Raw genomic sequence first — 25,861 nt, 5'->3', positions numbered from 1 at the left:
AGATACTTTATTGTACCTTCCCATCTCTAATAGCATGAAATTAATTCTTAGATACAGTGATTAAGTGTAAGTGGCCACTTTTCAAGAAAATAATGGTCACAATGTACTAATCTTTTGCAAATCAGGAATTGGGGCACTGCAGTGACAATCTGATTATCAAAAGTATTTAGTGCCTCTTAATTATCTGACTCAGAAAACAAGTCTGTTCTTCTTTCTATCTGAGTGTTTTTGAATATATTTGTAAGCTTAGGTGTGGCTTGATATTCATCATCTATAACAGTAAGAAATTAGAAATAGCCCAAATGTCCACAGGGAAAGGAATATATATTATTATAAAGCCATACAATGGACTATGGCCATTACAAAAGATTATTCTAAATCAACATTGGTGGAAAAAAAGTTTACATTAATAAAAAGTTTTTTAGGCGTTCCCATGGTGGCTCAGTGGTTAGTGAACCCTACTAGCTAGCATCCATGAGGACGTGGGTTCGGTCCCTGGCCTCACTCAGTGGGCTAAGGATCCGACGTTCCATGAGCTGCGGTATAGGTCGCAGATGCGGCTCAGATCCCGTGTTGCTGTGACTATGGTGTAGACCAGCGGCAACAGCTCTGATTAGACCCCTAGCCTGGGAACCTCCATATGCCACAGGTGCAGCCCTAAAAAGACCAAAAAAAAAAAAAAAGAGTTTTTTAAAAAGCAATTTATGAAATAGCATTTATAGTTTGATCTTATTTATATAAGGTCACATACATTAGGACACTAACCCAAAAATTTTACTTATTTATTTATTTTGGTCTTTTTGCCTTTTCTAGGGCTGCTCCCGTGGCATATGGAGGTTCCCAGGCTAGGGGTCCAATCGAGCTGTAGATACTGGCCTACACCAGAGCCACAGCAACACGAGATCAGAGCCGCAAGCCACATCTGCAACCCACACCACAGCTCATGGCAATGCTAGATCCTTAACCCACTGAGCAAGGCCAGGGATCGAACCCACAACCTCATGGTTCTTAGTCCAATTTGTTAACCACTGCGCCATGATGGGAACTCCCCCAAAATTTTAAATGACTATTTCTAGATGACTATAATTTGGGTCATTTGCTTTTTGCCATCTTTTCATTTTCTTCATTGTATGAAATTTTTTACTGTAGGAATGTATTGGGTATTTGTTTAATCCTTAATAAATAAAGTTTTTTGATAATCTATAAAACTAAAAATGAGCAACATTTTTATGATTAACATATGATTTATGATATGTAAATTACCAATTCAGTAGCAAAATTAGTAATAAGTATATAGAACCTGTCAAGAATGGCAAGCTTTGACTCAGAGAGTGTAGATTAATCAAAGCTATTGAAATTTACTGGTACCTTTTTGAGAACACCAATCTATTCCCACTATTCTGCTTTCAGCAACATTCTTTCATTTAGAAACTTAGAATACTGTTAGCCTTGTGTTCCTCTCCATGCCAACTGCTTTCTAGAAGCTCAGAAGCCCAGCACTGGGAAGTTCAGAGATGAAATCAGCTCACTAATCCTACAAATAAATGAAGGAACTGAGACAGGGAAATGATATGACCTGCCCAAATGCCCCTCAGCTAAAGCTTGTCAACACAATCTCTCTATCTCATCAATCATAGAAAGTGGTATACATTAAATATGTACAGCTTTCGTTTTGTTTTGTTTTTCTCCTTTTGCCTTTTCTAGGGCCGCTCCTGGGGCATATGGAGGATCCCAGGCTAGGGGTCTCATCGGAGCTGTAGAGCCATAGCAACGCCAAATTCAAGCCGCATCTGCGACCACACCACAGCTCACGGCAACGCCAGATCTTTAACCCACTGAGCGAGGCCAGGGATCAAAGCCGCAACCTCATGGTTCCTAGTCGGATTCGTTAACCACTGAGCTACAGTGGGAACTCCGTACAGCTTTTTAAAATATGTAATTATACCTCAATAAAGATAAAGTTATCTCAACCCCATCATCAAACTTCCTTAGTCTCCCAGAACTCCCACATGAATCCAAACTAAGCTTGAGCAGGGATGTTTACTGTCCTGGCTTGGCTTGTACATACCCACAGAGTTCTGGAGTGAAGTAAAAAGTGATTTAAAGACACTAATAGCTATAACCTATAGAGAACCTACTATATACTTTACATAAAATATCACCCCAAACTTGCATTACAACCCACAAATCTTGGCTCTTCAATTGATACTACATGGCCTTCCTGACAGGACAGGTCAGAGTAGTAAGAAAAAGGCTTTGAACATCATATAACAGAAGGTAATATAGAAGAAGAAAATGCTAAAGGGAAGGTTATTCCTGTCCAGTGGTGCTCTAGAGTTTAGAAGAATGAAGACTATGAAAAGCCACTGGATACAGTATTTAGGACATTTTCAATACCCTTTCAGAGTTTTATTCTCCCTCCTGTCATGTTACTGTGAAATCTGACCCTACTTGGCTAAGTGAATTTAATTACTAGGACTAAACTGAGTCTACAGTAAGGGAATTATTTTCTGAAAGTAAATGATTCATCTGTATGAGGTAAAGGAAATTTTTCAGGAAGATGAGTTGCTATTTAGCAAATGCCTTCAGCTTATCAGACAGTGGTAATCATTTATTGACTCACTCACTCACTTCTGCAGTGAGCCTAATCTATAAAGTCTATAAATATGCTCTGTAAACCATTCCTCATTCTTCCCCCTCTCCTATCCCTACCTTCTTGCCTAAAGCTATTACAGTAGTCAGCAGAAACGTGCAGTTAAAATAATCAACCACAGCAAATAGGATGTGATTCTGGCACATTCCCCTGAAGTCAGACTAGCTCTTAACTGTTTTTGTTATGAAGAAGTTCATATTCACATACTTTAAAACCTGTTATCATTATTTACCTTTAAGTGTTTTAATCACTCCCATTTCCCTGCTTCTTTCCTGTCTACAAAATATCTGAATTTCTAATGACACACATTCTATTAGCCCATTCTTAGCACAGTAACTATCTTCCACATCTGAGTATAGAATAGTGATCTAACTTTTTCTCAAAGTGTAATCCACTGACATTGTGTCCTAGATCAGCACTGTCCAGTAGAAATAGAACGCAAACCATATATGTAAATTTTTTTTTTTTTTTGGTTTTTTTTAGGGCCTCACCCGAAGCTTATGGAAGCTTCCAGGCTAGGGGTCTAATTGGAGCTGTAGCTGTCGCCCTATGCCACAGCCATAGGAAGGCAGGATCTGAGCCTCATCTGCAACCTATACCACAGCTCATGGCAATGCCAGATCCTTAACCCACTGATCGAGGCCAGGGATCCAACCCATGTCCTCATGAATACTAGTCAGATTCATTAACCACTGAGCCATGACAGTAACTCCTTCGTATACATAATTTAAAATTTTCTAGTTGCCACATTAAAAAAATTAAAAACAGAGTTCCCATCATGGCTCAGTGGTTAACGAACCCAACTAGTATCCATGAGGAAGAGGGTTCAATCCCTGGGTTAAGTGGGTTAAGTGGGTTAAGGCTCCGGCATTGCTCAGTGGGTTAAGGCTCCGGCATTGCTGTGAGCTGTGGTGTAAGTCGCAGATTTGGCTCAGATCCCAAGTTGCTGTGGCTGTGGCATAGGCTGGAATCTACAGCTCCGATTAGACCCCTAGCCTGGGAACGTCCATATGCCCCCAGTGCAGCCCTAAAAAGCAAAAAAAAAAAAAAAAAAAAAAAAAAACTGAAAAGGTAAAATAAATTTTCATTATACATTTTACCTCATCATATCATACTATCATATCAACATTGAATCATATCAACATTGAATCAGTATTTTTAAATTGTTAAGGGGATGTTCTAAATTTTTTTTCCACTAAGTTTTTAAAATCCAGTGTGTATTTTACACTTTCAACACATTTCAATTCAGACTAGTCACATTTTTGTGCTCAGTAGCCACACATAGCTAGAGGATGCTATACTGGACAACATAGATCTAGATCCTGAATGAAGTCGTTAAATGAGATCAGACTTTTATCTGGGCCTTCTGTTAAGGTCCTCTCCTTCCTCATCTCCTCTCTACCACCACCACCCCAATTTAGAAATATAATTCTTCCTGGAGGAGTTCCCATTGTGGTGCAGCAGAAACGAATCCAACTAGGAACCATGAGGTTGCAGGTTCGATCCCTGGCCTCACTCAGTGGATTAATGATCTGGCAGTGCCGTGAGCTGTGGTATAGGTCACAGACTCGGCTCAGATCCTGTGTTGCCTGGGAACCTCCATATGCCGTGAGTGCGGCCCTAAAATCAAAAAGATATATATATAGTTCTTTCTCAGGTCAATCTTTCAAACTAAACAGAAGTTATGCAGACATTTCTATAATCTCTCTCCCACTCTCCCTTATCTTGCAAACCCTTCATTTCACAAATGGGAAGTAGTGCCCAGGGAGGTTGGCAATTGACCCAAGGTGACATAGTGGGTAGGACCTAAATTCAATCTTACTGATGATCAGACAGAGGCTTCTGACTTTCTTAAGAACCCAACCATTTCCCTTCCCCTCACTTCTATTTTAGAGCTTAGAAACTCTTCTTTTCAGACTCACCAAGAAGAAAGAGTTGCTCTCACTTACCCTTCTCCTTGAATATTAAATTTAGTGGCCAAAATTAAACTGATCCTCCAAGAACAACAGACAGATTTAAAGTATGTCCACTGGCAGCTGAGACCTGGCAACTTCTCTTTTCAGTCCTTTAAGTATAAAGTTAATAAACCGTCCTACTAGGAAGGAAGGAGAGTTTATTCACTAGCCTTCTTTCTGACTAAGCGTTATGCTACATGCATTCATTTCACTCAGAAGACTGGAAGATTAGGTTCCAAAATGTTATGATAGTAATCTCTCTGGTTGCCACTAGCAATGTGTTATTGCTGCTTATTTGTGCTTTGGAATTTTTCTACAATTAATACATATATTATTTTTGTGTAAACAAATAATATATGTAAATAATAAATGAATGTGCCTAGTACCTTTTATAAAGAAAGAGTATGCTCATCCAGTCCTGGTTTAATTTTCCTAGATCTACAAAAAGAAGCTTAAAAAAATTTCATTTCCAATTTCAGATAATCGTTTAAATATTTTCCAGGAGTAGAAATGGAGACACAATGCAGTCTGAGGCCCTACTGTATAAAAATCATGCATCAGAATAAAATGACTTAAAGTAATTCAGGATGAGCACCCAGAGTATTCCAGTTAGATTTCTATCAGTGCAGAATATGACAATACTTGATCCCTTCAGCAAAGCTCAGGGTAACCATTTATTGTACTCTTCTTTTCTCAACCACCAAAAAAAAGCAAAACAAGATAGGTTACATTCAGCTTCTAATATTATACAGCCAAAGAAATTGAGAAGGGTCACATTTTATGCACTTTCAAAAAATACGTTCTGTATTAGGTAACTTTATTGATCATTTTCAACACACAAAAAAAGTAAAATTCAGAGCTCACGACATGGCTCAGCGATAACGAACCGGACTAGTACCCATGAGGATGTAGGTTCAATCCCTGGCCTTGCTCAGTGGGATAAGGATCCAGCATTGCTGTGGCTGTGCTGTAGGTTGGAAGTTGCGGCTCTGATTTGACCCCTAGCCTGGGAACTTCCATATGCCACGGATGTGGCCCTAAAAGACAAAGAAAAAAGAAAGAAAAATTCCCACACATATCAATCTGACTTGAATGATTCATACTTTAGCTTTCAACATACTATGTGGAGATGGGGAAAGGAGAAAACCATGTATTTTCCTAAGATTTTCATGTTGATATTCCATGCTATGATAAAATGAAGCATGAAAGTTCCCATGTAGCACAGCAGGTTAAGTATCTGGCATTGCCACAGATGTGATACACGCTGCAACTGTAGCATGGGTTTGATCCCTGGATGGGGCACTTCCACATGCTGCAAGTGTGGCCAAAACAAAAGAAAAAAGAAAAAGAAAATGAAGCCTGCATGTCTACAGGCAGAAAGTATTTATTTTATAATTGTTGGTACAGATGCACTATTTGGTATAAGTCTGGTACAAAATGCACAACTACATTAAAATAGCTGTTACTATTTCATTTAAATTAAATTCCATAATATTTAAGGTTAACTAGTGGAGTTTACAATACAAATGAATAAAAGGGTAAATGTTTTGCAATTCAAGTTTACAGGACCGTGTTTATAGTTTTGTGTGTTTAGATGTCCATTTTATTTCTCCTAAAATAGTGATATATCTTTAGTTTAGAAGATGCAAAAAAGATACCAAAAAAGCATCTAGCCTAGTAACAGGATAAGTCTTTGGGATTCTCAGTAAACTGGTGTTTATAGATAGAGATTCTGCTCTTTTTGTCAGGAGAGGCAGGGGTAAGGGGTGCAGTGGAACTGAAGAATTTGCAAATAAACTTGAGAACTAAGTGTTCTTGAAAAGAAACCTTGAGGATCACCTGATGCAATGTCTTTCTTCACTTCAGAGGAGACAGTAAGTCTTTCAATTTCATATCAGAGTTCTTGCTATATCATAGAGAGTATTCTCCAGTTCGCTAAGTGGTGGAACCCCCAGAAGTCAACTTTTTTGTGGAAACATTAAAATGATAATATATTTATGTCTGCCTGCGAAACAAAAACTATTACCAGCAATAAATATGATTCTATTATATTTATATGTTATATTCAGCCTTGACTATGTCCGGGGTAAGGGGTGGGGATGACTTCTTTCAAAGGTTTTCTATTTATGTTTGCATGCTATCTATTCATTTGGTTTCCTGCACTCATCAGCAAATAAGCAGTACAAGATGGCAATGATTTAAGATAAATTTGAAGAGAGTGAACTTAAATGTAGAAATCCTAAGTTTATTTTATTTATTTATTTATTTATTTATTGTCTTTTGTCTTTTTAGAGCCACACCCACGGCATATGGAGGTTCCCAGGCTAGGGGTCAAATTGCAGCTGCATCTGCCAGCCTATACCACAGCCACAGCCACATGGGATCCAATCCATGTCTGCAACCTATACCACAGCTCACGGCAACACCCAATCCTTAACCCACTGAGCAAGGCCAGGGATCAAACCTGCATCCTCATGGATGCTAGTCAGATTCATTTCTGCTGAGCCATGACAGGAACTCCCCAGAAATCCTAAGTTTATTATCTTTTTTCTAAAACTAAGATAAGGCCATACAAATATCTAATCACTACACTGTACACCTGAAATGAATATAACAGGTCAATTATAACTCAAAAAAAAAAAAGAGGAGACCAATTTAATTTTATGTCAACTATGGTGTATCTGTGCTCCCTTGGAGCCTAGTTCAGTTTTTTTGAAATTCTAAGTTGGTTTTCATTTGGTATAACAGAGATAAAACATTTGAATGACTATTTTTGCTTTGTTTTCAACCCACTCTGCTAAAATCATGTGGTTACTGCATGTACCTATGCTCTTCAAAAGATGTTCTTAAATGAAGAGGTTTTGAGAATATAAGGACTCTTTTATTGTTTTGGGGCAATTACCACAATCAAACTAATTTTGAAAAGTACTCAATAAACTGCAACTGGGACTCAGAATAAAGATGGTGGAGAAATAGGGTATGGGCTCACCTTCTCCCAAAAATACATTAAAAAAAAAAAACAAAACCCTACATGTAGAACGATTCTCACAGAACATCTACTAAACGCTGGCAGAAGACCTCAGACATTCAAAAAGGGCAAGAAACCTCCATGTAACTGGGCAAAACAAAAGGAAAAAAAAAGAGAGAAGAAAGAAAAAGGAATCAGAATGAGACCAGCACTCCTGGGAGGGAGCTGTGAAAGAAGAATGTAATCTGCACACTGGGAGGCCCCTTGACTGATGGAGAAATCAGCTGGGATGGAAGGGAAACCTCAAAGCCTTGGAGAAAAGTACAGCAGCCAGTTTGGGAAGGGCAAAACAGAGAGAGACACACAAATGATCAGTACCAATACCCAACGCACCTCAGCCTGAGACACTTGAGTGGGGGCTGGGTACTTTGGAGGTCAATTTTGGGCAGATGACTAGGGTTGGTTATGTAGAAACAGCGTGAGGGGGCTAGGGAGTGGGGTGCCACAGCCAAGGGAGTAGGAGAAGAGGGCTTGGCCTGCCAGAGAAGCAAGGCAACATTTTGGGCAGTGTGAGGGGGAAAGGAAGGGCAGGGCCACCATAAGAATTTCTTTCTCTGCACGTGTGTGGGCTTTTAGGCGGTAGAGCACCTCTTCTGCAACAGGCTAAAGGGGCAGACACAAGCCGTCCCAGCCATCTCAGACTCCAGAGGTGGGTGTAGCCCGCCACTGCCTGCCACCTCCACCACTCCAGGTTCTGATGCCACTGTGGAGGGCCCTGCTACCAGGTGCAGCCCACCACTCCCACCTCCCTCTAGGTCACCATCAAGGCCAAGGGCCCAGTGATCAGGCAGTGACTGCAGGTGCCTCCCACTGCCCCAACCTCCCTAGAGCACTTGTAGGTTATGCAACTGTACACTCCTTATCAAGGGGATAAGAGCCTGCACACATTGGGAAAGAGACAGCAAGCATTCAAATCAAAAGCAACCCACAGGCCAAAAAAACAGTAAACCTACACAAGCTACGCAGGGATGCTCTACCATATAAATAACCCTCCAAGAATATAGTAGATAATTTACAGAGTAAGAAAAATATGAGCAAAATGAAGAGCCACAGGAACCACTCCCAGTTAAAAGAGTAGGAGAATTCCTCTGAAGAAACAAAGAGTGAAAGAGACCTCTTCACTCTAAAAGACATCAAACTCAAAAAGGAGGTAATAAACATACTGAAGGAGTTTAGAAGAGCTATCGGCAGTAATGCAAGTTACTGTAAAGAGGAACTAGAAACTATAAGGAGGAGCCAAGAAAAATTAGAAAATTTTTAGAGATGAAAGCTGACCAAAGGTAATGAATAGGAGTTCCCATCGTGGCTCAGTGGTTAATAAATCCAACTCGGAACCATGAGGTTGCAGGTTTGATGCCTGGCCTCGCTCAGTGGGTTAAAGATCTGGCATTGCCATGAGCTATGGTGTAGGTCACAGACGCAGCTCAGATCCTGTGTTGCTGTGGCTGTGGCACAGGCTGGCAGCTAAAGCTCTGATTAGACCCCTAGCCTGGGAACCTCCATATGCTGCAGGTGTGGTCCTGGAAAAAGACAAAAAAAAAGGAGAGAGAGAGAAAAAAAAAAAAAAAAGGCAATGAATAGAATGAATAATGCAGAGGAATGAGTAAGTGACTTGGAAGGTAGAATAACAGAAATCACCCAATTAAGACAGGAGATAGAAAGCCAAATGGACAAAAAAAGAAAAGAAAGCAATATAAGAGAACTATGGGATAATATAATGCATGCCAATCTATGCATAATAGGAATCTCAGAAGAAGAAGAAAGAGAAAAGGGAATTGAAAATGTATTTGAAGAAATTATGGCTGATGGAGTTCCCATCGTGGCTCAGTGGTTAATGAATCCGACTAGGAACCATGAGGTTGCAGGTTCAATCCCTGGTCTTGCTCATTGGGTTAAGGATCCAGCATTGCCATGAGCTGTGTGGTGTGGGTCACAGACGCAGCTCGGATCCCGCGTTGCTGTGGCTCTGACATAGGCCGGTGGCTACAGCTCCAATTTGACCCCTAGCCTGGGAACCTCCATATGCCTCGGAAGAGGCCCAAGAAATGGCAAAAAAGACCAAAAAGAAAAGAAAGAAAGAAATTATGGCTGAAAATTTCCCAAGTCTAAAAAAGGAAACATATAGCCAGATACAGGAAACACATAGGATTCCCAACAAGGGGAACCCAAACAGACCTATACCAAGACATGCAATAGAGAAAAGTTAAAGATAAGGAGAGAATTATAAAGGGAGCAAGAGAAAAACAATGAATTAGTTACAAGGGAACTACATAAGGCTATCAGCTGATTTCTCTATAGAGACGCTACAGAACAGAGGAAGTGGCAAGATACAATCAAAGTTCTCAAAGGGAAAATTTTGAAACCTAGAATACCTACGCAGCAAGATTATCATTTAAAATAGAAAGAGAAATAAAGAATTTCTCAGACAAGCAAAAACTAAAAGAATATAGCAATACTAAATCTATACTAAAAGAAACATTGAAAGGTCTTCTCTAAATAGGAAAGAAGTAAAAACATATAAAATGAAGGAAATCACAGTTGGAAAGTAATCACTTAAAAAAACAGTATAGAGATCACAAAGGGGAAAAAAAAAAGCCTATTTCTGAAAGTTAATGATAAACGTAGGGAAAAGCAAAAGGATAAATATGAAGATATAAAAACAGAACATCAAAATCATAAAATGTAAGGAAGGAGAGTAAAAAAATATAGACTCTTAATTTTTTTTCTTTTTAGGGCTACACCTGTGGCATATGGAAGTTTGTAGGCTACAGGTCTTATCAGAGCTGCAGCTGCCAGTCTATGCCACAGCCACAGCAATGCAGGATCCAAGTCATGTCTGCAACCTATACCATAGCTCACTGAGTGAGGCCAGGGATCAAACCTGCATCATCATGGATACTAGTCAGATTTGTTTCCACTGTGCCATGAGACTTTTTTTTAGAGTTTGAGCCTCTGTGATTATCAGTCTAACACAAGGGGTTAACATACTCAAAAAAGAGGGCAACCACAAACCAAAAACAAGTTAAGAGATTCAAAAAAACAAAAAGATGAGCACATCACCATAAAATAAAAGGAAATCATCAGACCACAAAAAAGAAACACAAAGGAATAAAGAAGAAACATAGAATCAACTGGAAAATAAGGTTTAAAATAACAATAAATACATATATATCAATAATTACCTTAAAAGTCAATAAACTGAATGCTCCAGTCAAAAGACATAGAGTGGTAGACTGGATAAAAAAACAAGAGCCTACAATATGCTGCCTACAAAAAAAGCCACCTTTGAGCAAAAGACACATGTAAATTGAAAATGAAGGGACGAAAAAACATATTTCATGTAATGGAAAAGACAAGAAATCAGAAGTCACAATTCTCATATCAGACAAAACAGATTTAAAAACAAGGCCATAAAGAAAGATAAAAAAGGACACTATTTGATGATAAAAGGAACAATTCAAGAAAGGGATATTATACTTGTCACCATAAATGCTCCTAATAGAGGAGTATCCAAATACATAAAATGGATACTAACAGACATAAAAGGAGAAAGTGATAAAAATACAATAATAAGAGATTTTAACATCCTACTCATACCAAAGGACAGATCCTCTAGACAGAAAATCAATAAGGCAACAAAGATCATAAGTGACACAATAGAACAGTTAGACTTAATTGATATCTTCAAGACATTACATCAAAAAAATTATGAAATATATATTCTTTTCAAGTTCACATGGAACATTCTCTAAGATTGACCACATACTGGAGCACAAAACTAACTTCAACCAATTTAAGAGTATATTTCAAGCATCTTTTCTGACCATGATGGCATGAAACTAGAAATCAACCACAGGAGAAGAAATGAGGAAAGAACTGACTACATGGGGACTAAACAATATACTACTTAAAAAACTATGGGTCAAGGAAGTCAAAAAGGAAACTAAAAAATGCCTTGAAACAAATGACAATGAAAACACAACCATACATAATCTATGGAATGCCACGAAAGCAGTTCTTAGAAGGAAGCTCAGAGCAATATAGGCTTTCCTCAAGAAACAAGAAAAGTCTTAAATCAATAACCTAACCTACCACCTGAAAGAATTAGAAAAAGAAGAACCAAAAAAACCTAAAGTCAGTAGAAAGAAGGAAATCATAAAGATCAGAGAGGAAATCAATAAAATAGAGATTCAAAAAAACAACATAAAAGATGATTAAAATAAAAAGCTGGTTCTATGAAAGGGTAAACAAAATTGACACACCTCTGGCCAGGCTCACCAAGAAGAGAGAAAATCCAAATAAGCAAAATAATAAATGAAGACGAAATCTCAAGACACTGCAGAAATACAAAAAACCATAAGAGAATATTACAAACAATTACATAACAAGGAACTTGACTGCCTAGAAGGAATGAACAACTTTCTAGAAATACACAGCCCACCAAAACTGAATCAAGAGGACATATATAATCTGCACAGACCAACTACAAGAAATGAAATTGAATATGCAATTAAAAAAAAAAAAAAACCCTCCCTGCAAACAAAAGTCCAGGACCAGATGGCTCCACAGGTGAATTCTACCAAACATACAAAAAACTTATACCCATCCTTCTTAAACTTTTTCAAAAGATTGAAAAAGATGGAACACTCCCAAAGACATTTTATAAAGCCACTATCACCAAAACCAGACAATGATACTACCACAAAGGAAAATTACAGACCAGTATCTTTGATTAATATAGATGAAAAAATTCTCAACAAAATTTAGCAAACTGAATCTAACACATTAACACATTAAAAAAAAAATCATACACCATGACCAAGTAGGATTCATCTCAAGTTCATAAGGATGGTAATCCACATGCAAATCACACTGGGAACTATGTCTAGTCACTTATGATGGAGCATGATAATGTTAGAAAAAAGAATGTATACATGTATGTGTAACTGGGTCACCACGCTGTACAGTAGGAAAAAAAAAAAAAAATGTATTGGGGAAATAAAAAAAATACATATATTTTTAAAGTTTTTTGAAAAACAAAGACATATGCAAATAAATCAAGGTAAAATACTATATTCACAAAAGAAAAGTCAAAAAAGACATAATCATCTCAATATATGCAGACAAAGTATTTAACAATATTCAACATCCATTCATGAAAAAACTCTTACCAAAATGGGTATAGAGAGAGCTTATTTCAACATAATAAAAGCCATTTATGACAAGCCCACAGCTAATATAATACTCAACAGAGAAAAGCTGAAAGCCTTCCCACTAAAATTTGGAACAAGACAAGGTTGCCCACTCTCACCAATTTTATTTAACATAGTATTGGAAGCCCTGGCAACGGCAATCAGACAAGAAAAAGAAATAGGAGTTCCCACTGTGGCACAGTGGAAACAAATCTGACTAGGAACCATGAGGTTGCAGGTTGGATCCCTGGCCTCACTCAGCGGGTTAAGGATTTGGCATTGCTGTGAGCTGTGGTGTAAGTCAAAGACACGGCTCAGATCTGGCTTTGCTGTGGCTGTGGTGTAGGCTAGCAGCTGAGCTCCAATTAGACCCCTAGCCTGGAAACCATATGTCGCATTTGTAGCCTCCCCCCAAAAAAAAGAAAAAAAAAAAGTAAAAGAAATAAGTGTACCCAGATTGGAAGAGAAGATGTAAAATTGTCACCATATCCAAATGACATGATAGTATATATAGAAAACCCTAAGGACTCCACACAAAAACTACTCAGTCTAAACAAATGCAGCAAAGCAACAGAATACAAGATTTACATTCAGAAAATGGTTGCATTTCTGTATGCTAACAATGAAATATCAGAAAAGGAACGTAAAAAAACAATACCTTGGAGCTCCCCTCGTGGTGCAGCAGAAACAAATCTGACTAGGAACCATGAGGTTGCAGGTTCGATCCCTGGCCTCGCTCAGTAGGTTAAGGATCCAGTGTTGCTGTGAGCTGTGGTATAGGTCGCAGACTCAGCTCGGATCTGGCATTGCTGTGGCTCTAGCGTAGGCTAGCAGCATCAGCTCCAATTAGACCCCAAGCCTGGGAACCTCCATATGTCATGGGTGTGGCCCTAATAAGACAAAAAAAAAAAAATTTTTAATCACACCAAAAAAAAAAAAAAAATACCCAAGAATAAACCTGACAAAGGAGGTGAAAGACTTACGTGCTGAGAACTATAAACATTAATAAAGGAAATTAATAGATGATTCAAAGAAATGGAAAAATATCCATATCCTATACTCCCGGACTGGCATAACTGTTAAAATGGCCATACTGCCCAAAGCAATCTACAGATTTAATGTGATCCCTATAAAAATACCCATAACATTTTTCACAGAACTGGAGCAAATAATCAAAAAATTTATATGAAGCCATAAAAGACCCAGAATGGCCAAAGCAATCCTCAGGAAAAAAAAGGGGGGGTTGGGTGCAGGAGGCATAACTCTCCCAGACTTCAGACAATACCACAAAGCTTCAGTAATCTAATCAGAGCAGTGTGGTGTTGGACAAAAACAGACATAAAGATCAACGGAATAGAACAGAGAGCTCAGTGAATAAATGACAAGGTTGAAAAGAACTGAAAATATAGGTCCCAGATTAGTGGTGTCTCTGAATACTAAAGCCAGCACCTAAAATATCAAATGTCTCAACTACAGCAAGGACAAATTTGGGAACAAGCTAGAGAGCCTCTTAAAACTCCAGAGTATAATTTCCCAACTGATTTCCCTAGTTTCCAAATTTATGAAGGAATAGATTTTCAAAGTCTCTACAGGCTGATGGTTTCTAAATCTAGGCCAAATAATTGATTACAACAAAGAGTGTTAGCTAAATACATTCTTTCCTTTTCTACTGAGTAACAAATAAGACCTAGGCTAAATTTGCAATACAATTTTTTCAGAATGTGAACCAAGTAATATGTTCTTGAAGAACAGACACATTTTCAAGACAAGTTATGAATTCTCTTTCCTGAAGCTCTTCAGAAGTAAAATGTAACTGTGTGGCTACATGACTTTGGTCCAGTTCTGCTTAGATGTTGGTGGGAGAGATAATTGGTACTGTGAGGCTAGAGCTGCTTAATGTGATAAGGAAAGTCAAGTGCATCCATGCTAATTTTTCCCTCTGGATTCCAGAATTTTTAAGTCAGAGAGTGTCATTTTCACAAGCTTGAGCCAGCCTACATGTAACTATTTCCATTATTATCAGTGCTCATAATTAAAACTGGGAAGAACATTTCAATAAACATTTTAAAAATAAATTAAAAATTAAATTGGGCTAATAAGGAAAAAACTGTAAAGAAGAGTGGAAATGTAACATCTCAGAAGCATTATGCAATTGAGTAGAGTAAAAGGTAAGGAGGGTTCCCTGAGAAATTAAAAGTGCTGGATTTTCTACCATTTCTGATATCTATAGTACTAGGAAGAAGTATGAACACGTAAGATACTCTAGTCCTGGTTTATTGATATAACATTAGGTTGACCTCTACAATAATACTAATTAGAAGTGCCATAATAACAGTCATGGATATAATAAGTGTTTACAATTATAATTGCATGTTGAACCAATGCAATCTCTAGGCAAACAAAGACTCTAGAGCAACATGATCTCCACAAGCTGATACTATATGCATTTGCATGTGTACAATGGTTCAAATGATTCAGGAACTTTGTTTTCAAAAGGCAACTTCAAAACCTAAAATTATTTTATTCCATTAAAAAAAATTCACGTTTGAGAGAGAACTTGCTAGAGAGTTACTCCATAATTCATGTACTAGGTGTTTCTTTATGCATTTACTGAGTGCCTGATAGTGTGCTGAGAACTTGCTAGAGAGTTACTCCATAATTCATGTACTAGGTGTTTCTTTATGCATTTACTGAGTGCCTGGTAGTGTGCCCAAAACAGAAAAACAAAACATGGTTTGATGACTATACCAGCTCACACATAAAACATAATCATTAATATGACATTTTACATATGGGGGAAAATAATACACTTTCAAAAGTAATTTTCTGCCTCTGGTTGAGGAGAAGGTGCTAAACCACAAAAATTCACAATTCTGTGCAAAAATTCACAATTGATTCAGTGTGAGTGTAGAAACATACATATATTTTAGCCTTTGAGAGAGAAATGTTATTATAATTTTAATGATATTAACCATGTTTATTGAGCACCATTATTGGGCCTGGATTTAATATTACCTCCAATCTTCAAAACAACCCTGAAAATAGATATTACATGGATGCTTTATGCTAAGAAACCCCTCCCAAGAAAAGCCCACCACATTCTGAACAATTTGCAGTTTCAGAGTAGCAGCTGCAGCCCATTTAAGATGATGAAATAACATGTACTGAACATTTATTTGCTTTGTCCTTGCACTGTTCCAGGTCCTTTACATTATTGTTTCACTTAGTTCTCACAACAACCCTGCAGGATAGATAATAATGTCCTGATACTATAGACATAGAAAGGCTAAGTAATGTGCCTGAAATCACACAGCCAGTGAATGGCCGCCTAGCAGGGTTACCCACCTGGGACTGTATGATCCTTAAACACTTAACTCTCTCCTCTCTAAAATATCCCCCTATTTCAATGACATCCCTTCTACAGGCCTCCACTCATGCTCTGCCTTCTGCCTAAAATGATCTTCCCTTCCTAACTGCCAGTTATTCTTCAAGGTCAAGTGCCAACCACCTCAGATATTACCTCTTTAGTCCCAAACACTCCGGAAAAAAATCTGTAGTCATAGCACATATTTTTGCTACTAAACTAGCATGTACCACAGAGTATTGTAATTATTTGTATGTATTTCTCTCCCAGGGAGATTAAGAAGACTTTAAGTGCAAAAAATGTTTCTTATTCATTTCTAAGTTCCCAATACGTAGTTCACAGCTTGGTACATAGATTGACACGCTAAGTTAACTGGTGGCAGAACTAATAACTCACACAAGCATGCTATAAAATAAAAGAACCTCTAAAAACTGATAAAACCAATCCTCCTGCCTCTATCTGCAAACCATATTTTTTTGCATGTTTTTATGTTTTATAAAAGTTCCTCGGAAGAGTAAATGCTACCATTTCTCCACCTTCTCTATTTGTGATTTTCCAAAGAGTTTATTCTAGCCTTGTTCCTGCAGGTTTGTGCCCTCTGAGAAAATTCTGCCTTTCCTTAGTTCAGAAAACACAAAATAGAATTTTCACAAATTTGTCTTAATTTTGCCTGTTTCCTGGTTAACTAAGCTGTACATGCACATTCTCTCTGGATTCTCATCACACCAATAAGCCTTTTTCTTGCCAGTTAGAAATGTGATGACCACAAGGGAGTCTACTGGAGCCAGAAGGAAGAAGCACATTGAAATATGGCGTGTGCCTTAGACCTTCAAACAGAACAAATGCATTTTTGTTTACCAATTCTTTATTATCCTGTAAGGAGATAAGTAAATGCTTTGATTCTTGTTTAACAGACTGGAAAGCAAAGATATAGAATGAGTAAATTATTTAGCCTAAATACTATTGACCTAGAGTTCGGAATTTAATCCTGCTTTTCACCTTCCAGCCTGTACTCAAACCTGAGGCTAAATTTTCAGAAAATGGATTGTGGCTATATTATTTTATCTAGACAATCAGGTCATCCCTTTAAATAACTCCTTTCTGCTTTAGAAGTGATATTAATATATAATTATCCTAAAAGCTTATACACAAAACAGGCTAATAAAAATATCTAGCTTTTTTTAAAGTCTACACTGAATAGAAATATCACAGATAATTGGCAGTGCTATCTGGACAAAGAGTTACAGCTTTGTGGTGTAAAAACATAGCCTTCATGTCCAAATTAGCTCAAGAAATTTCCAATTTCTAAGAGGGTAGGCTGGCTGCCAGCTCTCTAAAAGAAAAAAACAATCTCTCAGAACATGAATCATTACACAGCACATAAAGTGAGTGTGTGCATGCACACACAGAGAAGCATTTTAAATAATTAAGGTTTTCCAAAATATCCCTTTACCACATATAAGGTACACATTTTACCAACCAAGATCAGTTTGTCCTTTTCCCATCCATGCTGTCAGAAAGGGTAAGCTATTTACCAACAGCATTGCTACATGAGAAGGCTCAAGATGTGCTGTAAACAGGGGTGCCAAACACACAGAGCAGATGACTCAGAACTGATTTTAGAGTACACACTTGTAGGTTGAACTTAGTGCCTGCAGCTAGTTATTTGTCAACCCTGTTTTAAAAACAGACTGGTTGACCTTTATGCCTAGAACTAGTTATTTTCTAAATCCCATACCTGAAGTACAGCCTTCTTAGAGAAAGTACTACTCAGTGCTTTTTTAGCATAGGTGGACCATTCTTCGGAAATGTGGATTGAAATTTTAAACAAGGACAGAGGTGAGCTGCCCAAGCTGAAATACAGCACAAAACCAGAGGCAAGGTGACCTGCCAGAACTGACAGTGGACATTTGGATGGCTCTCATCCATGTCATAAATGAATGCAGTGTGTGTCCTTATTCTTTTTACTGCAAATACTCAAAAGTATTGACACATTATGATCAGATGGATAGTTTACAATTGAAATGAGATTGCAATATTTCAAAAATCTAAAGGAAATGGAATCCAGATGTCTCAACATGCTTCCCCAAAAAGTAAGTTTAAAATACATAATAAAATACAAAAAAAAGAAAACTTACAAAAATAAATGATGTTCTGATTTAACTGCCTTGAGACAACAAATTACTCAGAACAATCAATCTACATTAGCTAGCAAGTCAAAAAGAGCTACTGAGTTGGAGCAAAGATTTTTTTCCCCATTATAAACATTGATAATTTAATCATATATGTTACAGTATCACTTACTGTCCAAGGGTCTTGAAGGGTTTTTTTTTTGTTTTTTTTGTTTTTTTTTGGTTTGTTTGTTTTTGCTTTTTACGGGTGTCCCCACGGCATTTGGAGGTTCCCAGGCTAAGGGTCAAATCAGAGCAACAGCTGCCAGCAGACACCACAGCCACAGCAACACTGGATCCGAGCCACACCTGAGACCTACACCACAGCTCATGGCAACACCAGATCCTTAACCCACTGAGTGAGGCCAGGGATTGAATCTACAACTTCATTGTTCCTAGTTGGATTCATTACCGCTGCACCACAATGGGCACTGCCTAGAAGTTAATTTAATAGAGTAGAACCTCAACTTTCAATTTCTTTTCTTTTAATATTGGAAGAATATTTGTCTATTTTATACCACTTTTTAAAGGTATTTTTGTTAATAAGGCACTTTTGGAAAAAAATTTTACATACTTTTTTCAAGCTAACTCTACTTTTTAATAAAAACTAATCCAAAAAAAGGCAAATGCAGATAAATAATTAAGAAATCAATGCATTTGTTATTGACAAACCTCTGGCTAGACTCACCAAGAAGAGGAGAGAAAAAACCCAAATAAACGAAATCAGAAATGAAAAAGGAGAAGTCACAACTGATACTACAAAAATACAATAAACCATGAGAGAATACTATCAACAATTGTATGCTAACAAATTTGACAACCTCTGTTGGATAGATACCTAAGAGAGGAACTGCTAAATCACAAGGTACATATAGTATTTTTAGTTTTAGCATAAGAAATCAAAACACTTTCCAAATTGGTTAAATTAGTTTCCATTACTATCAGCAGTTGTATGAGAGTTTCAGGTGGTCTACTTCCCTGGCAATCTTTGCTTTATGTGTGTATGTGTGTGTGTGTGTGTGTGTGTGTGTGTGTGTGTGTGTGTCTTTTTGTCTTTTCTAGGGGCCACACCTACGGCATATGGAGGTACCCACGGCATATGGAGGTACCCAGGCTAGGGGTTGAATCGGAGCTACAGCTGCCAGCCTACACCACAGCCACAGCAATGCCAGATTGGAGCTGTGTCTGTGGTCTGCACCACAGCTCACAGCAATGCCGAATCCTTAACCTACTGAGCAAGGCCAGGGATCAAACCTGCATCCTCAAGGATACTAATCGGTTTCATTAACCACTGAGCCATAACAGGAACTCCACTATTTTGTATTTTTAATTTCAGCAATTTTAATAGACATACAGGAGCATCTCTTTGCACTTTTAATTTGCATTTTTTGACAATTTATTAAATTGGGTATTTTATCATATGTTTATTGACCAGTTAGATATTTCTTGTTTTGAAGTAGTTATTGAACCTATTTACTCATTTTTCTTTTGAACTGTACTTTCTCATTGAGTTGTACAACTTCTTCATATATTCTGGATAGTCTTCCATATTATCTTCTAAAGCTTTATTATTTTACCTTTCATAGTTAACGGATCAACAATTTACATAAAATTGGTATTTTTGTATATAGTGTGAGTGATTTAAGTTGAGGGTTTTTTCCCAGAGAAAGTATCCTTTTTTCAATGCTCAGCGGTATCATTTTTGTCATCAATATTTAAGTTTTTCATCAATTTTCAACAGACTCCTAACTGTGTAAATTGAGGGTGTTTGTACCCTTACCATTGCTTACCCCTCCTGTCTACCTTTCATCTCTCAATAACTGTCAGCTAGAGCTTTACTTTAACGTCATCGAAGCCTAGAGTGTTTACATCTGCTTTTTATTTATTTATTTATTTATTTATTTATTTATTTATTTATTTAGTCTTTTTGCCATTTCTAGGGCCGCTATTTATTTTGTCTTTTTGCCATTTCTAGGGCCGCTCCCACGGTATATGGAGGTTCCCAGGCTAGGGGTTGAATCAGAGCTGTAGCCGTCAGCCTACGCCAGAGCCACAGCACCGCAGGATCCTAGTTGCGTCTGCAACCTACACCACAGCTCACAGCAATGCTGGATCCCCAACCCACTGAGCAAGGCCAGGGATCAAACCCGCAACCTCATGGTTCCTAGTTGGATTCGTTAATCACTGAGCCACGATGGGAACTCCTACATCTGGTTTTTATTATTTTGGGGTTTTGGTTGTTGTTGTTTTCTTTGCTTTTTTTAGGGCCACACCTGTGCCTACGGAAATTCCCAGGCTAGGGGTTTAATCAGAGCTGCTGCTGCCAGTCTATACCACAGCCACTGCAATGCCAGATCCAAGCTGGGTCTACAGCCTACACCACAGCTCATGGCCACACCAGATCCTTAACCCACTGAACGAGGCCAGGGATTGAACCCGCAACCTCATGGTTCCTAGTCGGATTCGTTTCCACTGCACCACAAGTGGGACTCCCACTTGCCTATGTTTTTGTCACAATCCTGTGCCACTCAAAGGAAAATACATTAGTGCCAAGGTTAGAGTCTCCTGGCTTACATTTTATCAACTACTGAAAAACAATCATGTGTTAAATTGTTTCACATTTGGAACATGATGTTCTGATAAAGTGTTTTGATCTACCTAGAGTTTCTGGTTATTCTTTTTTACCTTAAGATTCATAGGCTTTTCCCACCATATCCTAATATATTGCAATTTCTCATTAACAGCACAGCTATTATCTGAAAGTGATCCTTTTCTTTTCCTTGAAAACTTTTTTTTTTTTTTTTTTTTGTAGACCTACCAACCTATGTCCTAAAATACACCAATTTCTTTCCCTGGCCAACTACATAACTTTCACCCTTGGATGCTATTTTCCTTATTCTCCTAAACAAGTTCTGTTGTATATCCCTGAGAAGAGGTAGACCAACTGCAAGGTTAAAGGAAACACAACACACACAAGACCACACTCACATGAGACATAGCTTGCAAGTTTAAGAAGTTCTCCAAATCATACTCAGTTTTGTTAATTCATTAGAAGGACTCACAGAAGTCACTGAAAGATATTAGATTTATAGTTAAGAGTTACTGCAGAGAAAGAATAGTCAACCAGGGGAAGAAGTACATAGGGTGGAGTCTGGGGAAATACAAGCGCAGATCTTCCATTGTCCTTTCCCTAAAGTTAAGACCCATTACTTCTCCAGTCCTGATTTGTGACAATAAGCACATATGTTTGTCAATCAAGGAAGCTAAATGGAGTCTCAGTGTTTAGTTTTTACTGAGACTCCATTACAAAGGCATGGTTGTCTGGCCCAAGGGCCAACTTTAATTTTCAGTCTCCAAGCCCTCAAGATATGGCTCAAGCCCCCACTTTGAATCACAATGTTATTTGGCTGCCCCAAAGCTCCCAGGAAAACAAAAACACTCCATCAAGCATGACATTCCAGGAGTTTAGAGATACCTCCCAAAGCCGACAGCAAAGGCCAGACTTCTTGTGGGGTAAGGTTAAATTATTAAACAATCCCACATCTCTCACTTTCTTGGTTTTCACCCTCTTTTTACTGGAGTACATCCTCAAGTAAAGGTTCATAGATACAAATTCCCATTTTAAGTTTTTAGTGTTCTGAGACTGCACAATGATATCTCTAAATACAGACCTTTTTAAAATGTATCTGACTTTGCTCTTACAGACCCTTTGAATTAAAAAGTCTCCCTTTAGCTCTGGAGATGTTATTTCTTTAACAATTCCATCCCTCTACCATGAGTGCTTTGTCTTCCTAGAACACCTACTAGTTGGCAATTAGACATCTTGAACTGCTTATGGTCCTGAGTACAAAGCTTCGCCAGGGTCCTTCAGGGCAACTTAGTGACTTCTATCCTTAACAGTCCCTTTCTCTTATATTCTAGTGTTGTTTTCTCCTCTTCCTCCTCTCTGCTCCGCTATAAACTTAATAAAGCATGTTTATCCTTTCCTCATCTACTCACGATCACTATAATTCTATTTCTGTGGGCTAAATATCTTTTTTTCTTCTAATATTATTTAAATTGGTTCTGTAAGAGAGGAATAAGTAAGTGTACTCACCTTGATATTGTGAACCAGAAGCTACCCTTATGAATTTCAAAAGTATTTTAAAAACAGGTGGCTTTTTTTCACAGTATTTTTTCTGTGACTACATTAGTGGCATGACACCCAACAAGGAATGCATTCCCTGAGCTTTGATTACACAATTCTAAGACTAGAGCATCTTAGAAGTATACACGTACAGCCTTATATGTCCCTTCTTCCTTTATCATATTACATATAGAAGATATATCATGTTATAATATATTGAAAAGAAAAAAATGACTTAAGTTACTTTATTTTTTAAATATATTTTCAAAGCTGTTCCCATCTAAAGAGAAACAAAAAAAAAATATATATATATATATATAAAACTCTTACCAGGTTCCAGATGGCAGCTGTGGTATAAAAGAAAGAATCTTGGCTTTGGTATCAGAAGACCTGGCTTTGAGGCCTGGCTCTGCTTCTGTTGTCTCTGTAACTTTGATCGAGTTACTAAACTTTTCTGAGTCACAAGTTTCTCATCTATAAGCAGAGTGATAACACATGTCTCTCACCACTGTTGTGAGACTGAAAACAAATAACAGAGGTAAAAAGAACTTCATAAATTGCAATGTAAATAGAAAATAAAACACATTTTCCAAATGACTACATTCTCTAGGGGAGGTTTTGTGCAGAAATCGATGGAATCCTTCGGGGGAAGAAAGTTTACATTTCTGTGACATCTTTCCTCAAACAAGGGAGAAAAATTCCTACAAAATTCACCTGAATTTTCCCAAGGGTTCCACCAAATAGATAAACATGCCCACTGGAGAGGATCATAAACATAATCATAGATTCTAAAAAAGGTATATAAAAACAAATTCCTAACTCTGAGCTTATTCATTTATCCTCTCCATCAACAAACATAACAATGAATGCTAATGATATTAAAAGCCCTTGGAAAAAAAAAAAAAAAAAAAAAAGGAGTTCCCGTCGTGGCACAGTGGTTAACGAATCCGACTAGGAACCATGAGGTTGCGGGTTCGGTCCCTGCCTTTGTTCAGTGGGTTAAGGATCCGGCGTTGCCGTGAGCTGTGATGTAGGTTGCAGACGCGGCTCGGATCCCGAGTTGCTGTGGCTCTGGCGTAGGCCGGTGGCTACAGCTCCAATTCGACCCCTAGCCTGGGAACCTCCATATGCCGCGGGAGTGGCCCAAAGAAATAGCAAAAAGACAAAAAAAAAAAAAAAAAAAAAAGCCCTTGAAACACTTTTTAAAAACATCAGTTGGACCTAGCACTTTCACTCAAAAAGCTTCTTGTTTGTAGGGGAGATCTTGTATGTACCCTTATATCCACAATATAATTGGCTATAACAAGTTACACATGCCTGATGCAAACTAGTAAGAAATTGTACTTGAGTTTAGCCTACCAAAAAATTAGTAGGTAACATTCCACTTCCTATCTATCAGAGTCACAAAATTCCAAAAAGGTGACACAATATATACCACTGGAAACACCACAGAGAAACAGACTCTGACAAATATTACAAACATTGCTACTGAGAATGTAAGATGGTACAAAGCCTATGGCAAAGAACTTGACAATATTTAACAAGATTGGACATATATTTTATCTTATCTTGATTGGACTCAGCAATGTACCCAAGATACAGTATCAAAAAATGAAAAAACATAAGCACAAGTCTATTCACTGCAGCCCTATGTAAATCAAAAACTAGAAAAAAAAACCCTAAATTTCCATCTATAGGAAACCTGTTGAATAAAACATGGCCCATCCACAAAATGGAATATTACATCACCAGTTAAAAGAAAGGACATGAGGGGGAGGGTCTGAAGTACATGTTCTCCAGAATATCTTGTTAAATGAAAAAATCTAGGTGAAGATATGCAATAGTATGCTTCCATTTAGGAAAGAGGGATATATAAATAAATACACATATTTGCTTGTTAAAAAATGGGGCAGGAGAAAGAACAGTCTTTTCAATAAATGCTACTGGGGGGAGTTCCCATCGTGGCGCAGTGGTTAACAAATCCGACTAGAAACCATGAGGTTGCGGGTTCGATCACTGGCCTTGCTCAGTGGGTTGGGGATCCAGCATTGCTAGGAGCTGTGGCATAGGTCACAGAGGCTGCTCAGATCCCAAGTTGCTGTGGCTCTGGTGTAGGCCAGCAGCTACAGCTCCGATTCGACCCCTAGCCTGGGAACCTCCATATGCTGCAAGAGCGGCCCAAGAAATGGCAAAACGACCAAAAAAAAAAAAAAAAAAAAAGCTACTGGGAAAATTGTATATCTACATCCAAAAGAATAGAGTTGACATTTATTACACCATATACAAAGTAAAATGGTTCAAAGACCTAAATATAAGACCCTAAAACTATACACATCTCTTAGAAGAAAACATAGAAAACTTCTTAAAATGAGAGAAAAAAAAAGTACGCTTTTGATTGGCTAAAATAAAAACATTCCAAGAAAACGGATGTGGGAAAGTAAGCCTTGTGTTCTAGAAACTGAGAAAATTTTGCATTGCCTGAAGAACGGGTTCTCTATATAGGATATGAAAAATAGGCCATAATGGAGAGGGCCTCTTAAAACAGGCTAATGCATGTGGACTTTATTCCATAGGCAATAATTAACTTTGGAAGGTTTTCATTATCGAGGGGGTACATAATAAAAGAGCTTAATACCAATAATATTTTACTTTTCTACTGATCTTTACACTTTAAAAATTGCTTTTACATACATGATCTCATTTGATCTCCACCACAGTTCTCTGGTGGAGGTGGTCTTACAACTGGTCAGTAGAAAATAAACTTTAAACAAGACATACAGCCCCAGGTCTTTTGATTTCAAATCCAATCTACCGCAAATCTACTCCCATCTTAGAAAGACTGATGTGTTGTGTACAAAATATACCAAAGTGGAGTTCCCGTCGTGGCGCAGTGGTTAACGAATCTGACTAGGAACCATGAGGTTGCGGGTTCGATCCCTGCCCTTGCTCAGTGGGTTAAGAATCCGGCGTTGCTGTGAGCTGTGGTGTAGGGTGCAGACTCGGCTCGGATCCCGCGTTGCTGTTGGCTCTGGTGTAGGCCGGTGGCTATAGCTCCGATTCGACCCCTAGCCTGGGAACCTCCATATGCCGCGGCAGCGGCCCAAGAAATGGCAAAAAGACAAAAAAAATATACATATACCAAAGTGAGGAGATCCTGCCGTTAGGAGCAGGGCAGCTCCTAAAGACCAAAGGAACTGCTGAGACAAAGTTGGAGTTTAGGAGCCAGTGTTAGCAAAGTAATAAAAAACAAAAGAGTAGGTTTCTTCTCCACTAGAAAGTCTAACTCTGCCATGAAGACAGCAGGAACAGGATAATGGAGATGATCTCATATTTCTTTAAAATCCCCCCATTGCACTGAGTGTTCCTAGGCAC

At 38.1% G+C, this 25,861-nt stretch overlaps 1 protein-coding gene across 5 annotated transcripts in view; it reads right to left on the bottom strand.

The window, feature by feature from the left end:
* Positions 1-25,861, bottom strand: part of TMC1 (transmembrane channel like 1) — a 396,445-nt gene that overhangs the window by 362,890 nt on the left and 7,694 nt on the right. For all 5 annotated transcript variants that reach the window (XM_021064884.1, XM_021064871.1, XM_021064852.1 and 2 more), the window contains one exon: positions 22,820-23,008. The gene's annotated coding sequence lies outside the window, so the exon portion shown is untranslated. The remainder of the gene's footprint in view (positions 1-22,819; positions 23,009-25,861) is intronic.

Source organism: Sus scrofa, chromosome 1, assembly GCF_000003025.6.
Source record: "Sus scrofa isolate TJ Tabasco breed Duroc chromosome 1, Sscrofa11.1, whole genome shotgun sequence".
In the NCBI taxonomy this organism is placed as follows: Eukaryota; Metazoa; Chordata; class Mammalia; order Artiodactyla; family Suidae; genus Sus; species Sus scrofa.
This window is presented reverse-complemented; position numbering and strand designations above follow the sequence as displayed.